This window comes from Engystomops pustulosus, chromosome 1 (genome assembly GCF_040894005.1).
Source record: "Engystomops pustulosus chromosome 1, aEngPut4.maternal, whole genome shotgun sequence".
NCBI classification, from domain to species: domain Eukaryota; kingdom Metazoa; phylum Chordata; class Amphibia; order Anura; family Leptodactylidae; genus Engystomops; species Engystomops pustulosus.
The window spans coordinates 172,747,138-172,766,466 of NC_092411.1; the positions used below are offsets into that span (position 1 = coordinate 172,747,138).

Genomic DNA, 19,329 nt, shown 5'->3' on the forward strand with positions numbered 1-19,329 from the left:
CTCATAGAGAAACTAACACAATTTTCAGGTTCAAAAAGGTCAACGGATCTTGGGATTCCCAGCCAGTCTCCCAATCTGGTACTTGCCAAACCTTAAGCTGCATTGCTGCTGCGATCTGACGAGAGCAGGCACATTCAGCTTAGAATGGCCGTTGACAGCAGCTGTTCAATTTGAACCTTCTTTTACTATCTCATAGAGAAACTAACACAATTTTCAGGTTCAAAAAGGTCAACGGAACTTGGGATTCCCAGCCAGTCTCCCATGCTGGTACTTGCCAAGCCTTAAGCTGCATTGCTGCTGCGATCTGACGAGAGCTGGCACATTCAGCTTAGAATGGCCGTTGACAGCAGCTGTTCAATTTGAACCTTCTTTTACCATCTTTGACAGAGAAACTAATACAATTTTAAGGTTCAAAAAGGTCAACGGAACTTGGGATTCCCAGCCAGTCTCCCATGCTGGTACTTGCCAAGCCTTAAGCTGCATTGCTGCTGCGATCTCACGAGAGCAGGCACATTCAGCTTAGAATGGCCGTTGACAGCAGCTGTTCAATTTGAACCTTCTTTTACCATCTTTGACAGAGAAACTAACACAATTTTCAGGTTCAAAAAGGTCAACGGAACTTGGGATTCCCAGCCAGTCTCCCATGCTGGTACTTGCCAAGCCTTAAGCTGCATTGCTGCTGCGATCTGACGAGAGCAGGCACATTCACCTTAGAATGGCCGTTGACAGCAGCTGTTCAATTTGAACCTTCTTTTACCATCTTTGACAGAGAAACTAATAAAATTTTCAGGTTCAATAAGGTCAACGGAACTTGGGATTCCCAGCCAGTCTCCCAATCTGGTACTTGCCAAGCCTTAAGCTGCATTGCTGCTGCGATCTGACGAGAGCAGGCACATTCAGCTTAGAATGGCCGTTGACAGCAGCTGTTCAATTTGAACCTTCTTTTACTGTCTCATAGAGAAACTAACACAATTTTCAGGTTCAAAAAGGTCAACGGAACTTGGGATTCCCAGCCAGTCTCCCATGCTGGTACTTGCCAAGCCTTAAGCTGCATTTCTGCTGCGATCTGACGAGAGCAGGCACATTCAGCTTAGAATGGCCGTTGACAACAGCTGTTCAATTTGAACCTTCTTTTACCATCTTTGACAGAGAAACTAACACAATTTTCAGGTTCAAAAAGGTCAACGGAACTTGGGATTCCCAGCCAGTCTCCCATGCTGGTACTTGCCAAGACTTAAGCTGCATTGCTGCTGCGATCTGACGAGAGCTGGCACATTCAGCTTAGAATGGCCGTTGACAGCAGCTGTTCAATTTGAACCTTCTTTTACTATCTCATAGAGAAACTAACACAATTTTCAGGTTCAAAAAGGTCAACGGATCTTGGGATTCCCAGCCAGTCTCCCAATCTGGTACTTGCCAAACCTTAAGCTGCATTGCTGCTGCGATCTGACGAGAGCAGGCACATTCAGCTTAGAATGGCCGTTGACAGCAGCTGTTCAATTTGAACCTTCTTTTACTATCTCATAGAGAAACTAACACAATTTTCAGGTTCAAAAAGGTCAACGGAACTTGGGATTCCCAGCCAGTCTCCCATGCTGGTACTTGCCAAGCCTTAAGCTGCATTGCTGCTGCGATCTGACGAGAGCTGGCACATTCAGCTTAGAATGGCCGTTGACAGCAGCTGTTCAATTTGAACCTTCTTTTACCATCTTTGACAGAGAAACTAATACAATTTTAAGGTTCAAAAAGGTCAACGGAACTTGGGATTCCCAGCCAGTCTCCCATGCTGGTACTTGCCAAGCCTTAAGCTGCATTGCTGCTGCGATCTCACGAGAGCAGGCACATTCAGCTTAGAATGGCCGTTGACAGCAGCTGTTCAATTTGAACCTTCTTTTACCATCTTTGACAGAGAAACTAACACAATTTTCAGGTTCAAAAAGGTCAACGGAACTTGGGATTCCCAGCCAGTCTCCCATGCTGGTACTTGCCAAGCCTTAAGCTGCATTGCTGCTGCGATCTGACGAGAGCAGGCACATTCAGCTTAGAATGGCCGTTGACAGCAGCTGTTCAATTTGAACCTTCTTTTACCATCTTTGACAGAGAAACTAACACAATTTTCAGGTTCAAAAAGGTCAACGGAACTTGGGATTCCCAGCCAGTCTCCCATGCTGGTACTTGCCAAGCCTTAAGCTGCATTGCTGCTGCGATCTGACGAGAGCAGGCACATTCAGCTTAGAATGGCCGTTGACAGCAGCTGTTCAATTTGAACCTTCTTTTACTATCTCATAGAGAAACTAACACAATTTTCAGGTTCAAAAAGGTCAACGGAACTTGGGATTCCCAGCCAGTCTCCCATGCTGGTACTTGCCAAGCCTTAAGCTGCATTGCTGCTGCGATCTGACGAGAGCAGGCACATTCAGCTTAGAATGGCCGTTGACAGCAGCTGTTCAATTTGAACCTTCTTTTACCATCTTTGACAGGGAAACTAACACAATTTTCAGGTTCAAAAAGGTCAACGGAACTTGGGATTCCCAGCCAGTCTCCCATGCTGGTACTTGCCAAGCCTTAAGCTGCATTGCTGCTGCGATCTGACGAGAGCAGGCACATTCAGCTTAGAATGGCCGTTGACAGCAGCTGTTCAATTTGAACCTTCTTTTACTATCTCATAGAGAAACTAACACAATTTTCAGGTTCAAAAAGGTCAACGGAACTTGGGATTCCCAGCCAGTCTCCCATGCTGGTACTTGCCAAGCCTTAAGCTGCATTGCTGCTGCGATCTCACGAGAGCAGGCACATTCAGCTTAGAATGGCCGTTGACAGCAGCTGTTCAATTTGAACCTTCTTTTACTATCTCATAGAGAAACTAACACAATTTTCATGTTCAAAAAGGTCAACGGAACTTGGGATTCCCAGCCAGTCTCCCATGCTGGTACTTGCCAAGCCTTAAGCTGCATTGCTGCTGCGATCTGACGAGAGCAGGCACATTCAGCTTAGAATGGCCGTTGACAGCAGCTGTTCAATTTGAACCTTCTTTTACCATCTTTGACAGGGAAACTAACACAATTTTCAGGTTCAAAAAGGTCAACGGAACTTGGGATTCCCAGCCAGTCTCCCATGCTGGTACTTGCCAAGCCTTAAGCTGCATTGCTGCTGCGATCTGACGAGAGCAGGCACATTCAGCTTAGAATGGCCGTTGACAGCAGCTGTTCAATTTGAACCTTCTTTTACCATCTTTGACAGAGAAACTAACACAATTTTCAGGTTCAAAAAGGTCAACGGAACTTGGGATTCCGAGCCAGTCTCCCATGCTGGTACTTGCCAAGCCTTAAGCTGCATTGCTGCTGCGATCTGACGAGAGCAGGGACATTCAGCTTAGAATGGCCGTTGACAGCAGCTGTTCAATTTGAACCTTCTTTTACTATCTCATAGAGAAACTAACACAATTTTCAGGTTCAAAAAGGTCAACGGAACTTGGGATTCCCAGGCAGTCTCGCATGCTGGTACTTGCCAAGCCTTAAGCTGCATTGCTGCTGCGATCTGACGAGAGCAGGCACATTCACCTTAGAATGGCCGTTGACAGCAGCTGTTCAATTTGAACCTTCTTTTACCATCTTTGACAGAGAAACTAATAAAATTTTCAGGTTCAATAAGGTCAACGGAACTTGGGATTCCCAGCCAGACTCCCATGCTGGTACTTGCCAAGCCTTAAGCTGCATTGCTGCTGCGATCTGATGAGAGCAGGCACATTGAGCTTAGAATGGCCGTTGACAGCAGCTGTTTAATTTGAACCTTCTTTTACTATCTCATAGAGAAACTAACACAATTTTCAGGTTCAAAAAGGTCAACGGAACTTGGGATTCCCAGCCAGTCTCCCAATCTGGTACTTGCCAAGCCTTAAGCTGCATTGCTGCTGCGATCTGACGAGAGCAGGCACATTCAGCTTAGAATGGCCGTTGACAGCAGCTGTTCAATTTGAACCTTCTTTTACTGTCTCATAGAGAAACTAACACAGTTTTCAGGTTCAAAAAGGTCAACGGAACTTGGGATTCCCAGCCAGTCTCCCATGCTGGTACTTGCCAAGCCTTAAGCTGCATTGCTGCTGCGATCTGACGAGAGCAGGCACATTCAGCTTAGAATGGCCGTTGACAGCAGCTGTTCAATTTGAACCTTCTTTTACTATCTCATAGAGAAACTAACACAATTTTCAGGTTCAAAAAGGTCAACGGAACTTGCGATTCCCAGCCAGTCTCCCATGCTGGTACTTGCCAAGCCTTAAGCTGCATTGCTGCTGCGATCTGACGAGAGCAGGCACATTCACCTTAGAATGGCCGTTGACAGCAGCTGTTCAATTTGAACCTTCTTTTACCATCTTTGACAGAGAAACTAATACAATTTTCAGGTTCAAAAAGGTCAACGGAACTTGGGATTCCCAGCCAGACTCCCATGCTGGTACTTGCCAAGCCTTAAGCTGCATTGCTGTTGCGATCTGATGAGAGCAGGCACATTGAGCTTAGAATGGCCGTTGACAGCAGCTGTTCAATTTGAACCTTCTTTTACTATCTCATAGAGAAACTAACACAATTTTCAGGTTCAAAAAGGTCAACGGAACTTGGGATTCCCAGCCAGTCTCCCATGCTGGTACTTGCCAAGCCTTAAGCTGCATTGCTGCTGCGATCTGACGAGAGCAGGCACATTCAGCTTAGAATGGCCGTTGACAGCAGCTGTTCAATTTGAACCTTCTTTTACTATCTCATAGAGAAACTAACACAATTTTCAGGTTCAAAAAGGTCAACGGAACTTGCGATTCCCAGCCAGTCTCCCATGCTGGTACTTGCCAAGCCTTAAGCTGCATTGCTGCTGCGATCTGACGAGAGCAGGCACATTCAGCTTAGAATGGCCGTTGACAGCAGCTGTTCAATTTGAACCTTCTTTTACTATCTCATAGAGAAACTAACACAATTTTCAGGTTCAAAAAGGTCAACGGAACTTGGGATTCCCAGCCAGTCTCCCATGCTGGTACTTGCCAAGCCTTAAGCTGCATTGCTGCTGCGATCTGACGAGAGCAGGCACATTCACCTTAGAATGGCCGTTGACAGCAGCTGTTCAATTTGAACCTTCTTTTACTATCTCATAGAGAAACTAACACAATTTTCAGGTTCAAAAAGGTCAACGGATCTTGGGATTCCCAGCCAGTCTCCCAATCTGGTACTTGCCAAACCTTAAGCTGCATTGCTGCTGCGATCTGACGAGAGCAGGCACATTCAGCTTAGAATGGCCGTTGACAGCAGCTGTTCAATTTGAACCTTCTTTTACTATCTCATAGAGAAACTAACACAATTTTCAGGTTCAAAAAGGTCAACGGAACTTGGGATTCCCAGCCAGTCTCCCATGCTGGTACTTGCCAAGCCTTAAGCTGCATTGCTGCTGCGATCTGACGAGAGCTGGCACATTCAGCTTAGAATGGCCGTTGACAGCAGCTGTTCAATTTGAACCTTCTTTTACCATCTTTGACAGAGAAACTAATACAAATTTAAGGTTCAAAAAGGTCAACGGAACTTGGGATTCCCAGCCAGTCTCCCATGCTGGTACTTGCCAAGCCTTAAGCTGCATTGCTGCTGCGATCTCACGAGAGCAGGCACATTCAGCTTAGAATGGCTGTTGACAGCAGCTGTTCAATTTGAACCTTCTTTTACCATCTTTGACAGAGAAACTAACACAATTTTCAGGTTCAAAAAGGTCAACTGAACTTGGGATTCCCAGCCAGTCTCCCATGCTGGTACTTGCCAAGCCTTAAGCTGCATTGCTGCTGCGATCTGACGAGAGCTGGCACATTCAGCTTAGAATGGCCGTTGACAGCAGCTGTTCAATTTGAACCTTCTTTTACTATCTCATAGAGAAACTAACACAATTTTCAGGTTCAAAAAGGTCAACGGAACTTGGGATTCCCAGCCAGTCTCCCATGCTGGTACTTGCCAAGCCTTAAGCTGCATTGCTGCTGCGATCTGACGAGAGCAGGCACATTCAGCTTAGAATGGCCGTTGACAGCAGCTGTTCAATTTGAACCTTCTTTTACCATCTTTGACAGGGAAACTAACACAATTTTCAGGTTCAAAAAGGTCAACGGAACTTGGGATTCCCAGCCAGTCTCCCATGCTGGTACTTGCCAAGCCTTAAGCTGCATTGCTGCTGCGATCTGACGAGAGCAGGCACATTCAGCTTAGAATGGCCGTTGACAGCAGCTGTTCAATTTGAACCTTCTTTTACCATCTTTGACAGAGAAACTAACACAATTTTCAGGTTCAAAAAGGTCAACGGAACTTGGGATTCCCAGCCAGTCTCCCATGCTGGTACTTGCCAAGCCTTAAGCTGCATTGCTGCTGCGATCTGACGAGAGCAGGCACATTCAGCTTAGAATAGCCGTTGACAGCAGCTGTTCAATTTGAACCTTCTTTTACCATCTTTGACAGAGAAACTAACACAATTTTCAGGTTCAAAAAGGTCAACGGAACTCGGGATTCCCAGCCAGTCTCCCATGCTGGTACTTGCCAAGCCTTGAGCTGCATTGCTGCTGCGATCTGACGAGAGCAGGCACATTGAGCTTAGAATGGCCGTTGACAGCAGCTGTTCAATTTGAACCTTCTTTTACTATCTCATAGAGAAACTAACACAATTTTCAGGTTCAAAAAGGTCAACGGATCTTGGGATTCCCAGCCAGTCTCCCAATCTGGTACTTGCCAAACCTTAAGCTGCATTGCTGCTGCGATCTGACGAGAGCAGGCACATTCAGCTTAGAATGGCCGTTGACAGCAGCTGTTCAATTTGAACCTTCTTTTACTATCTCATAGAGAAACTAACACAATTTTCAGGTTCAAAAAGGTCAACGGAACTTGGGATTCCCAGCCAGTCTCCCATGCTGGTACTTGCCAAGCCTTAAGCTGCATTGCTGCTGCGATCTGACGAGAGCTGGCACATTCAGCTTAGAATGGCCGTTGACAGCAGCTGTTCAATTTGAACCTTCTTTTACCATCTTTGACAGAGAAACTAATACAATTTTAAGGTTCAAAAAGGTCAACGGAACTTGGGATTCCCAGCCAGTCTCCCATGCTGGTACTTGCCAAGCCTTAAGCTGCATTGCTGCTGCGATCTCACGAGAGCAGGCACATTCAGCTTAGAATGGCCGTTGACAGCAGCTGTTCAATTTGAACCTTCTTTTACCATCTTTGACAGAGAAACTAACACAATTTTCAGGTTCGAAAAGGTCAACGGAACTTGGGATTCCCAGCCAGTCTCCCATGCTGGTACTTGCCAAGCCTTAAGCTGCATTGCTGCTGGGATCTGACGAGAGCAGGCACATTCAGCTTAGAATGGCCGTTGACAGCAGCTGTTCAATTTGAACCTTCTTTTACCATCTTTGACAGAGAAACTAACACAATTTTCAGGTTCAAAAAGGTCAACGGAACTTGGGATTCCCAGCCAGTCTCCCATGCTGGTACTTGCCAAGCCTTAAGCTGCATTGCTGCTGCAATCTGACGAGAGCAGGCACATTCAGCTTAGAATGGCCGTTGACAGCAGCTGTTCAATTTGAACCTTCTTTTACTATCTCATAGAGAAACTAACACAATTTTCAGGTTCAAAAAGGTCAACGGAACTTGGGATTCCCAGCCAGTCTCCCATGCTGGTACTTGCCAAGCCTTAAGCTGCATTGCTGCTGCGATCTTACGAGAGCAGGCACATTCAGCTTAGAATGGCCGTTGACAGCAGCTGTTCAATTTGAACCTTCTTTTACTATCTCATAGAGAAACTAACACAATTTTCAGGTTCAAAAAGGTCAACGGAACTTGGGATTCCCAGCCAGTCTCCCATGCTGGTACTTGCCAAGCCTTAAGCTGCATTGCTGCTGCGATCTGACGAGAGCAGGCACATTCAGCTTAGAATGGCCGTTGACAGCAGCTGTTCAATTTGAACCTTCTTTTACTATCTCATAGAGAAACTAACACAATTTTCAGGTTCAAAAAGGTCAACGGATCTTGGGATTCCCAGCCAGTCTCCCAATCTGGTACTTGCCAAACCTTAAGCTGCATTGCTGCTGCGATCTGACGAGAGCAGGCACATTCAGCTTAGAATGGCCGTTGACAGCAGCTGTTCAATTTGAACCTTCTTTTACTATCTCATAGAGAAACTAACACAATTTTCAGGTTCAAAAAGGTCAACGGAACTTGGGATTCCCAGCCAGTCTCCCATGCTGGTACTTGCCAAGCCTTAAGCTGCATTGCTGCTGCGATCTCACGAGAGCAGGCACATTCAGCTTAGAATGGCCGTTGACAGCAGCTGTTCAATTTGAACCTTCTTTTACCGTCTTTGACAGAGAAACTAACACAATTTTCAGGTTCAAAAAGGTCAACGGAACTTGGGATTCCCAGCCAGTCTCCCATGCTGGTACTTGCCAAGCCTTAAGCTGCATTGCTGCTGCGATCTGACGAGAGCAGGCACATTCAGCTTAGAATGGCCGTTGACAGCAGCTGTTCAATTTGAACCTTCTTTTACCATCTTTGACAGAGAAACTAACACAATTTTCAGGTTCAAAAAGGTCAACGGAACTTGGGATTCCGAGCCAGTCTCCCATGCTGGTACTTGCCAAGCCTTAAGCTGCATTGCTGCTGCGATCTGACGAGAGCAGGGACATTCAGCTTAGAATGGCCGTTGACAGCAGCTGTTCAATTTGAACCTTCTTTTACTATCTCATAGAGAAACTAACACAATTTTCAGGTTCAAAAAGGTCAACGGAACTTGGGATTCCCAGGCAGTCTCGCATGCTGGTACTTGCCAAGCCTTAAGCTGCATTGCTGCTGCGATCTGACGAGAGCAGGCACATTCACCTTAGAATGGCCGTTGACAGCAGCTGTTCAATTTGAACCTTCTTTTACCATCTTTGACAGAGAAACTAATAAAATTTTCAGGTTCAATAAGGTCAACGGAACTTGGGATTCCCAGCCAGACTCCCATGCTGGTACTTGCCAAGCCTTAAGCTGCATTGCTGCTGCGATCTGATGAGAGCAGGCACATTGAGCTTAGAATGGCCGTTGACAGCAGCTGTTTAATTTGAACCTTCTTTTACTATCTCATAGAGAAACTAACACAATTTTCAGGTTCAAAAAGGTCAACGGAACTTGGGATTCCCAGCCAGTCTCCCATGCTGGTACTTGCCAAGCCTTAAGCTGCATTGCTGCTGCGATCTGACGAGAGCAGGCACATTCAGCTTAGAATGGCCGTTGACAGCAGCTGTTCAATTTGAACCTTCTTTTACTATCTCATAGAGAAACTAACACAATTTTCAGGTTCAAAAAGGTCAACGGAACTTGGGATTCCCAGCCAGTCTCCCATGCTGGTACTTGCCAAGCCTTAAGCTGCATTGCTGCTGCGATCTGACGAGAGCAGGCACATTCACCTTAGAATGGCCGTTGACAGCAGCTGTTCAATTTGAACCTTCTTTTACCATCTTTGACAGAGAAACTAATACAATTTTCAGGTTCAAAAAGGTCAACGGAACTTGGGATTCCCAGCCAGACTCCCATGCTGGTACTTGCCAAGCCTTAAGCTGCATTGCTGTTGCGATCTGATGAGAGCAGGCACATTGAGCTTAGAATGGCCGTTGACAGCAGCTGTTCAATTTGAACCTTCTTTTATTATCTCATAGAGAAACTAACACAATTTTCAGGTTCAAAAAGGTCAACGGAACTTGGGATTCCCAGCCAGTCTCCCATGCTGGTACTTGCCAAGCCTTAAGCTGCATTGCTGCTGCGATCTGACGAGAGCAGGCACATTCAGCTTAGAATGGCCGTTGACAGCAGCTGTTCAATTTGAACCTTCTTTTACTATCTCATAGAGAAACTAACACAATTTTCAGGTTCAAAAAGGTCAACGGAACTTGCGATTCCCAGCCAGTATCCCATGCTGGTACTTGCCAAGCCTTAAGCTGCATTGCTGCTGCGATCTGACGAGAGCAGGCACATTCAGCTTAGAATGGCCGTTGACAGCAGCTGTTCAATTTGAACCTTCTTTTACTATCTCATAGAGAAACTAACACAATTTTCAGGTTCAAAAAGGTCAACGGAACTTGGGATTCCCAGCCAGTCTCCCATGCTGGTACTTGCCAAGCCTTAAGCTGCATTGCTGCTGCGATCTGACGAGAGCAGGCACATTCACCTTAGAATGGCCGTTGACAGCAGTTGTTCAATTTGAACCTTCTTTTACTATCTCATAGAGAAACTAACACAATTTTCAGGTTCAAAAAGGTCAACGGATCTTGGGATTCCCAGCCAGTCTCCCAATCTGGTACTTGCCAAACCTTAAGCTGCATTGCTGCTGCGATCTGACGAGAGCAGGCACATTCAGCTTAGAATGGCCGTTGACAGCAGCTGTTCAATTTGAACCTTCTTTTACTATCTCATAGAGAAACTAACACAATTTTCAGGTTCAAAAAGGTCAACGGAACTTGGGATTCCCAGCCAGTCTCCCATGCTGGTACTTGCCAAGCCTTAAGCTGCATTGCTGCTGCGATCTGACGAGAGCAGGCACATTCACCTTAGAATGGCCGTTGACAGCAGCTGTTCAATTTGAACCTTCTTTTACTATCTCATAGAGAAACTAACACAATTTTCAGGTTCAAAAAGGTCAACGGATCTTGGGATTCCCAGCCAGTCTCCCAATCTGGTACTTGCCAAACCTTAAGCTGCATTGCTGCTGCGATCTGACGAGAGCAGGCACATTCAGCTTAGAATGGCCGTTGACAGCAGCTGTTCAATTTGAACCTTCTTTTACTATCTCATAGAGAAACTAACACAATTTTCAGGTTCAAAAAGGTCAACGGAACTTGGGATTCCCAGCCAGTCTCCCATGCTGGTACTTGCCAAGCCTTAAGCTGCATTGCTGCTGCGATCTGACGAGAGCTGGCACATTCAGCTTAGAATGGCCGTTGACAGCAGCTGTTCAATTTGAACCTTCTTTTACCATCTTTGACAGAGAAACTAATACAAATTTAAGGTTCAAAAAGGTCAACGGAACTTGGGATTCCCAGCCAGTCTCCCATGCTGGTACTTGCCAAGCCTTAAGCTGCATTGCTGCTGCGATCTCACGAGAGCAGGCACATTCAGCTTAGAATGGCTGTTGACAGCAGCTGTTCAATTTGAACCTTCTTTTACCATCTTTGACAGAGAAACTAACACAATTTTCAGGTTCAAAAAGGTCAACGGAACTTGGGATTCCCAGCCAGTCTCCCAATCTGGTACTTGCCAAACCTTAAGCTGCATTGCTGCTGCGATCTGACGAGAGCAGGCACATTCAGCTTAGAATGGCTGTTGACAGCAGCTGTTCAATTTGAACCTTCTTTTACTATCTCATAGAGAAACTAACACAATTTTCAGGTTCAAAAAGGTCAACGGAACTTGGGATTCCCAGCCAGTCTCCCATGCTGGTACTTGCCAAGCCTTAAGCTGCATTGCTGCTGCGATCTCACGAGAGCAGGCACATTCAGCTTAGAATGGCCGTTGACAGCAGCTGTTCAATTTGAACCTTCTTTTACCGTCTTTGACAGAGAAACTAACACAATTTTCAGGTTCAAAAAGGTCAACGGAACTTGGGATTCCCAGCCAGTCTCCCATGCTGGTACTTGCCAAGCCTTAAGCTGCATTGCTGCTGCGATCTGAAGAGAGCAGGTACATTCAGCTTAGAATGGCCGTTGACAGCAGCTGTTCAATTTGAACCTTCTTTTACTATCTCATAGAGAAACTAACACAATTTTCAGGTTCAAAAAGGTCAACGGAACTTGGGATTCCCAGCCAGTCTCCCATGCTGGTACTTGCCAAGCCTTAAGCTGCATTGCTGCTGCGATCTGACGAGAGCAGGCACATTCAGCTTAGAATGGCCGTTGACAGCAGCTGTTCAATTTGAACCTTCTTTTACCAACTTTGACAGGGAAACTAACACAATTTTCAGGTTCAAAAAGGTCAACAGAACTTGGGATTCCCAGCCAGTCTCCCATGCTGGTACTTGCCAAGCCTTAAGCTGCATTGCTGCTGCGATCTGACGAGAGCAGGCACATTCACCTTAGAATGGCCGTTGACAGCAGCTGTTCAATTTGAACCTTCTTTTACCATCTTTGACAGAGAAACTAATAAAATTTTCAGGTTCAATAAGGTCAACGGAACTTGGGATTCCCAGCCAGACTCCCATGCTGGTACTTGCCAAGCCTTAAGCTGCATTGCTGCTGCGATCTGATGAGAGCAGGCACATTGAGCTTAGAATGGCCGTTGACAGCAGCTGTTTAATTTGAACCTTCTTTTACTATCTCATAGAGAAACTAACACAATTTTCAGGTTCAAAAAGGTCAACGGAACTTGGGATTCCCAGCCAGTCTCCCAATCTGGTACTTGCCAAGCCTTAAGCTGCATTGCTGCTGCGATCTGACGAGAGCAGGCACATTCAGCTTAGAATGGCCGTTGACAGCAGCTGTTCAATTTGAACCTTCTTTTACTATCTCATAGAGAAACTAACACAATTTTCAGGTTCAAAAAGGTCAACGGAACTTGCGATTCCCAGCCAGTATCCCATGCTGGTACTTGCCAAGCCTTAAGCTGCATTGCTGCTGCGATCTGACGAGAGCAGGCACATTCAGCTTAGAATGGCCGTTGACAGCAGCTGTTCAATTTGAACCTTCTTTTACTATCTCATAGAGAAACTAACACAATTTTCAGGTTCAAAAAGGTCAACGGAACTTGGGATTCCCAGCCAGTCTCCCATGCTGGTACTTGCCAAGCCTTAAGCTGCATTGCTGCTGCGATCTGACGAGAGCAGGCACATTCACCTTAGAATGGCCGTTGACAGCAGCTGTTCAATTTGAACCTTCTTTTACTATCTCATAGAGAAACTAACACAATTTTCAGGTTCAAAAAGGTCAACGGATCTTGGGATTCCCAGCCAGTCTCCCAATCTGGTACTTGCCAAACCTTAAGCTGCATTGCTGCTGCGATCTGACGAGAGCAGGCACATTCAGCTTAGAATGGCCGTTGACAGCAGCTGTTCAATTTGAACCTTCTTTTACTATCTCATAGAGAAACTAACACAATTTTCAGGTTCAAAAAGGTCAACGGAACTTGGGATTCCCAGCCAGTCTCCCATGCTGGTACTTGCCAAGCCTTAAGCTGCATTGCTGCTGCGATCTGACGAGAGCAGGCACATTCACCTTAGAATGGCCGTTGACAGCAGCTGTTCAATTTGAACCTTCTTTTACTATCTCATAGAGAAACTAACACAATTTTCAGGTTCAAAAAGGTCAACGGATCTTGGGATTCCCAGCCAGTCTCCCAATCTGGTACTTGCCAAACCTTAAGCTGCATTGCTGCTGCGATCTGACGAGAGCAGGCACATTCAGCTTAGAATGGCCGTTGACAGCAGCTGTTCAATTTGAACCTTCTTTTACTATCTCATAGAGAAACTAACACAATTTTCAGGTTCAAAAAGGTCAACGGAACTTGGGATTCCCAGCCAGTCTCCCATGCTGGTACTTGCCAAGCCTTAAGCTGCATTGCTGCTGCGATCTGACGAGAGCTGGCACATTCAGCTTAGAATGGCCGTTGACAGCAGCTGTTCAATTTGAACCTTCTTTTACCATCTTTGACAGAGAAACTAATACAAATTTAAGGTTCAAAAAGGTCAACGGAACTTGGGATTCCCAGCCAGTCTCCCATGCTGGTACTTGCCAAGCCTTAAGCTGCATTGCTGCTGCGATCTCACGAGAGCAGGCACATTCAGCTTAGAATGGCTGTTGACAGCAGCTGTTCAATTTGAACCTTCTTTTACCATCTTTGACAGAGAAACTAACACAATTTTCAGGTTCAAAAAGGTCAACGGAACTTGGGATTCCCAGCCAGTCTCCCATGCTGGTACTTGCCAAGCCTTAAGCTGCATTGCTGCTGCGATCTGACGAGAGCAGGTACATTCAGCTTAGAATGGCCGTTGACAGCAGCTGTTCAATTTGAACCTTCTTTTACTATCTCATAGAGAAACTAACACAATTTTCAGGTTCAAAAAGGTCAACGGATCTTGGGATTCCCAGCCAGTCTCCCAATCTGGTACTTGCCAAACCTTAAGCTGCATTGCTGCTGCGATCTGACGAGAGCAGGCACATTCAGCTTAGAATGGCTGTTGACAGCAGCTGTTCAATTTGAACCTTCTTTTACTATCTCATAGAGAAACTAACACAATTTTCAGGTTCAAAAAGGTCAACGGAACTTGGGATTCCCAGCCAGTCTCCCATGCTGGTACTTGCCAAGCCTTAAGCTGCATTGCTGCTGCGATCTCACGAGAGCAGGCACATTCAGCTTAGAATGGCCGTTGACAGCAGCTGTTCAATTTGAACCTTCTTTTACCGTCTTTGACAGAGAAACTAACACAATTTTCAGGTTCAAAAAGGTCAACGGAACTTGGGATTCCCAGCCAGTCTCCCATGCTGGTACTTGCCAAGCCTTAAGCTGCATTGCTGCTGCGATCTGAAGAGAGCAGGTACATTCAGCTTAGAATGGCCGTTGACAGCAGCTGTTCAATTTGAACCTTCTTTTACTATCTCATAGAGAAACTAACACAATTTTCAGGTTCAAAAAGGTCAACGGAACTTGGGATTCCCAGCCAGTCTCCCATGCTGGTACTTGCCAAGCCTTAAGCTGCATTGCTGCTGCGATCTGACGAGAGCAGGCACATTCAGCTTAGAATGGCCGTTGACAGCAGCTGTTCAATTTGAACCTTCTTTTACCAACTTTGACAGGGAAACTAACACAATTTTCAGGTTCAAAAAGGTCAACAGAACTTGGGATTCCCAGCCAGTCTCCCATGCTGGTACTTGCCAAGCCTTAAGCTGCATTGCTGCTGCGATCTGACGAGAGCAGGCACATTCACCTTAGAATGGCCGTTGACAGCAGCTGTTCAATTTGAACCTTCTTTTACCATCTTTGACAGAGAAACTAATAAAATTTTCAGGTTCAATAAGGTCAACGGAACTTGGGATTCCCAGCCAGACTCCCATGCTGGTACTTGCCAAGCCTTAAGCTGCATTGCTGCTGCGATCTGATGAGAGCAGGCACATTGAGCTTAGAATGGCCGTTGACAGCAGCTGTTTAATTTGAACCTTCTTTTACTATCTCATAGAGAAACTAACACAATTTTCAGGTTCAAAAAGGTCAACGGAACTTGGGATTCCCAGCCAGTCTCCCAATCTGGTACTTGCCAAGCCTTAAGCTGCATTGCTGCTGCGATCTGACGAGAGCAGGCACATTCAGCTTAGAATGGCCGTTGACAGCAGCTGTTCAATTTGAACCTTCTTTTACTGTCTCATAGAGAAACTAACACAATTTTCAGGTTCAAAAAGGTCAACGGAACTTGGGATTCCCAGCCAGTCTCTCATGCTGGTACTTGCCAAGCCTTAAGCTGCATTGCTGCTGCGATCTGACGAGAGCAGGCACATTCAGCTTAGAATGGCCGTTGACAGCAGCTGTTCAATTTGAACCTTCTTTTACTATCTCATAGAGAAACTAACACAATTTTCAGGTTCAAAAAGGTCAACGGAACTTGGGATTCCCAGCCAGTCTCCCATGCTGGTACTTGCCAAGCCTTAAGCTGCATTGCTGCTGCGATCTGACGAGAGCAGGCACATTCACCTTAGAATGGCCGTTGACAGCAGCTGTTCAATTTGAACCTTCTTTTACCATCTTTGACAGAGAAACTAATACAATTTTCAGGTTCAAAAAGGTCAACGGAACTTGGGATTCCCAGCCAGACTCCCATGCTGGTACTTGCCAAGCCTTAAGCTGCATTGCTGTTGCGATCTGATGAGAGCAGGCACATTGAGCTTAGAATGGCCGTTGACAGCAGCTGTTCAATTTGAACCTTCTTTTATTATCTCATAGAGAAACTAACACAATTTTCAGGTTCAAAAAGGTCAACGGAACTTGGGATTCCCAGCCAGTCTCCCATGCTGGTACTTGCCAAGCCTTAAGCTGCATTGCTGCTGCGATCTGACGAGAGCAGGCACATTCAGCTTAGAATGGCCGTTGACAGCAGCTGTTCAATTTGAACCTTCTTTTACTATCTCATAGAGAAACTAACACAATTTTCAGGTTCAAAAAGGTCAACGGAACTTGCGATTCCCAGCCAGTATCCCATGCTGGTACTTGCCAAGCCTTAAGCTGCATTGCTGCTGCGATCTGACGAGAGCAGGCACATTCAGCTTAGAATGGCCGTTGACAGCAGCTGTTCAATTTGAACCTTCTTTTACTATCTCATAGAGAAACTAACACAATTTTCAGGTTCAAAAAGGTCAACGGAACTTGGGATTCCCAGCCAGTCTCCCATGCTGGTACTTGCCAAGCCTTAAGCTGCATTGCTGCTGCGATCTGACGAGAGCAGGCACATTCACCTTAGAATGGCCGTTGACAGCAGCTGTTCAATTTGAACCTTCTTTTACTATCTCATAGAGAAACTAACACAATTTTCAGGTTCAAAAAGGTCAACGGATCTTGGGATTCCCAGCCAGTCTCCCAATCTGGTACTTGCCAAACCTTAAGCTGCATTGCTGCTGCGATCTGACGAGAGCAGGCACATTCAGCTTAGAATGGCCGTTGACAGCAGCTGTTCAATTTGAACCTTCTTTTACTATCTCATAGAGAAACTAACACAATTTTCAGGTTCAAAAAGGTCAACGGAACTTGGGATTCCCAGCCAGTCTCCCATGCTGGTACTTGCCAAGCCTTAAGCTGCATTGCTGCTGCGATCTGACGAGAGCAGGCACATTCACCTTAGAATGGCCGTTGACAGCAGCTGTTCAATTTGAACCTTCTTTTACTATCTCATAGAGAAACTAACACAATTTTCAGGTTCAAAAAGGTCAACGGATCTTGGGATTCCCAGCCAGTCTCCCAATCTGGTACTTGCCAAACCTTAAGCTGCATTGCTGCTGCGATCTGACGAGAGCAGGCACATTCAGCTTAGAATGGCCGTTGACAGCAGCTGTTCAATTTGAACCTTCTTTTACTATCTCATAGAGAAACTAACACAATTTTCAGGTTCAAAAAGGTCAACGGAACTTGGGATTCCCAGCCAGTCTCCCATGCTGGTACTTGCAAAGCCTTAAGCTGCATTGCTGCTGCGATCTGACGAGAGCTTGCACATTCAGCTTAGAATGGCCGTTGACAGCAGCTGTTCAATTTGAACCTTCTTTTACCATCTTTGACAGAGAAACTAATAAAAAATTTAAGGTTCAAAAAGGTCAACGGAACTTGGGATTCCCAGCCAGTCTCCCATGCTGGTACTTGCCAAGCCTTAAGCTGCATTGCTGCTGCGATCTCACGAGAGCAGGCACATTCAGCTTAGAATGGCTGTTGACAGCAGCTGTTCAATTTGAACCTTCTTTTACCATCTTTGACAGAGAAACTAACACAATTTTCAGGTTCAAAAAGGTCAACGGAACTTGGGATTCCCAGCCAGTCTCCCATGCTGGTACTTGCCAAGCCTTAAGCTGCATTGCTGCTGCGATCTGACGAGAGCAGGTACATTCAGCTTAGAATGGCCGTTGACAGCAGCTGTTCAATTTGAACCTTCTTTTACTATCTCATAGAGAAACTAACACAATTTTCAGGTTCAAAAAGGTCAACGGAACTTGGGATTCCCAGCCAGTCTCCCATGCTGGTACTTGCCAAGCCTTAAGCTGCATTGCTGCTGCGATCTGACGAGAGCAGGCACATTCAGCTTAGAATGGCCGTTGACAGCAGCTGTTCAATTTGAACCTTCTTTTACCATCTTTGACAGGGAAACTAACACAATTTTCAGGTTCAAAAAGGTCAACGGAACTTGGGATTCCCAGCCAGTCTCCCATGCTGGTACTTGCCAAGCCTTAAGCTGCATTGCTGCTGCGATCTGACGAGAGCAGGCACATTCAGCTTAGAATGGCCGTTGACAGCAGCTGTTCAATTTGAACCTTCTTTTACCATCTTTGACAGAGAAACTAACACAATTTTCAGGTTCAAAAAGGTCAACGGAACTTGGGATTCCCAGCCAGTCTCCCATGCTGGTACTTGCCAAGCCTTAAGCTGCATTGCTGCTGCGATCTGACGAGAGCAGGGACATTCAGCTTAGAATGGCCGTTGACAGCAGCTGTTCAATTTGAACCTTCTTTTACTATCTCATAGAGAAACTAACACAATTTTCAGGTTCAAAAAGGTCAACGGAACTTGGGATTTCCAGGCAGTCTCGCTTGCTGGTACTTGCCAAGCCTTAAGCTGCATTGCTGCTGCGATCTGACGAGAGCAGGCACATTCACCTTAGAATGGCCGTTGACAGCAGCTGTTCAATTTGAACCTTCTTTTACCATCTTTGACAGAGAAACTAATAAAATTTTCAGGTTCAATAAGGTCAACGGAACTTGGGATTCCCAGCCAGACTCCCATGCTGGTACTTGCCAAGCCTTAAGCTGCATTGCTGCTGCGATCTGATGAGAGCAGGCACATTGAGCTTAGAATGGCCGTTGACAGCAGCTGTTTAATTTGAACCTTCTTTTACTATCTCATAGAGAAACTAACACAATTTTCAGGTTCAAAAAGGTCAACGGAACTTGGGATTCCCAGCCAGTCTCCCAATCTGGTACTTGCCAAGCCTTAAGCTGCATTGCTGCTGCGATCTGACGAGAGCAGGCACATTCAGCTTAGAATGGCCGTTGACAGCAGCTGTTCAATTTGAACCTTCTTTTACTGTCTCATAGAGAAACTAACACAATTTTCAGGTTCAAAAAGGTCAACGGAACTTGGGATTCCCAGCCAGTCTCCCATGCTGGTACTTGCCAAGCCTTAAGCTGCATTTCTGCTGCGATCTGACGAGAGCAGGCACATTCAGCTTAGAATGGCCGTTGACAGCAGCTGTTCAATTTGAACCTTCTTTTACCATCTTTGACAGAGAAACTAACACAATTTTCAGGTTCAAAAAGGTCAACGGAACTTGGGATTCCCAGCCAGTCTCCCATGCTGGTACTTGCCAAGCCTTAAGCTGCATTGCTGCTGCGATCTGACGAGAGCAGGCACATTCAGCTTAGAATGGCCATTGACAGCAGCTGTTCAATTTGAACCTTCTTTTACTATCTCATAGAGAAACAAACACAATTTTCAGGTTCAAAAAGGTCAACGGATCTTGGGATTCCCAGCCAGTCTCCCAATCTGGTACTTGCCAAGCCTTAAGCTGCATTGCTGCTGCGATCTGACGAGACCAGGCACATTCAGCTTAGAATGGCCGTTGACA

At 45.8% G+C, this 19,329-nt stretch overlaps 2 pseudogenes; both read right to left on the reverse strand.

Moving 5' to 3' along the window:
* Positions 1–13,897: 13,897 nt before the first annotated feature.
* LOC140113182 (5S ribosomal RNA) lies at positions 13,898–14,015 on the reverse strand (annotated as a pseudogene).
* A 3,486-nt stretch (positions 14,016–17,501) lies between these two features.
* Positions 17,502–17,619, reverse strand: LOC140113184 (5S ribosomal RNA; annotated as a pseudogene).
* Between the last annotated feature and the right edge of the window lie 1,710 nt (positions 17,620–19,329).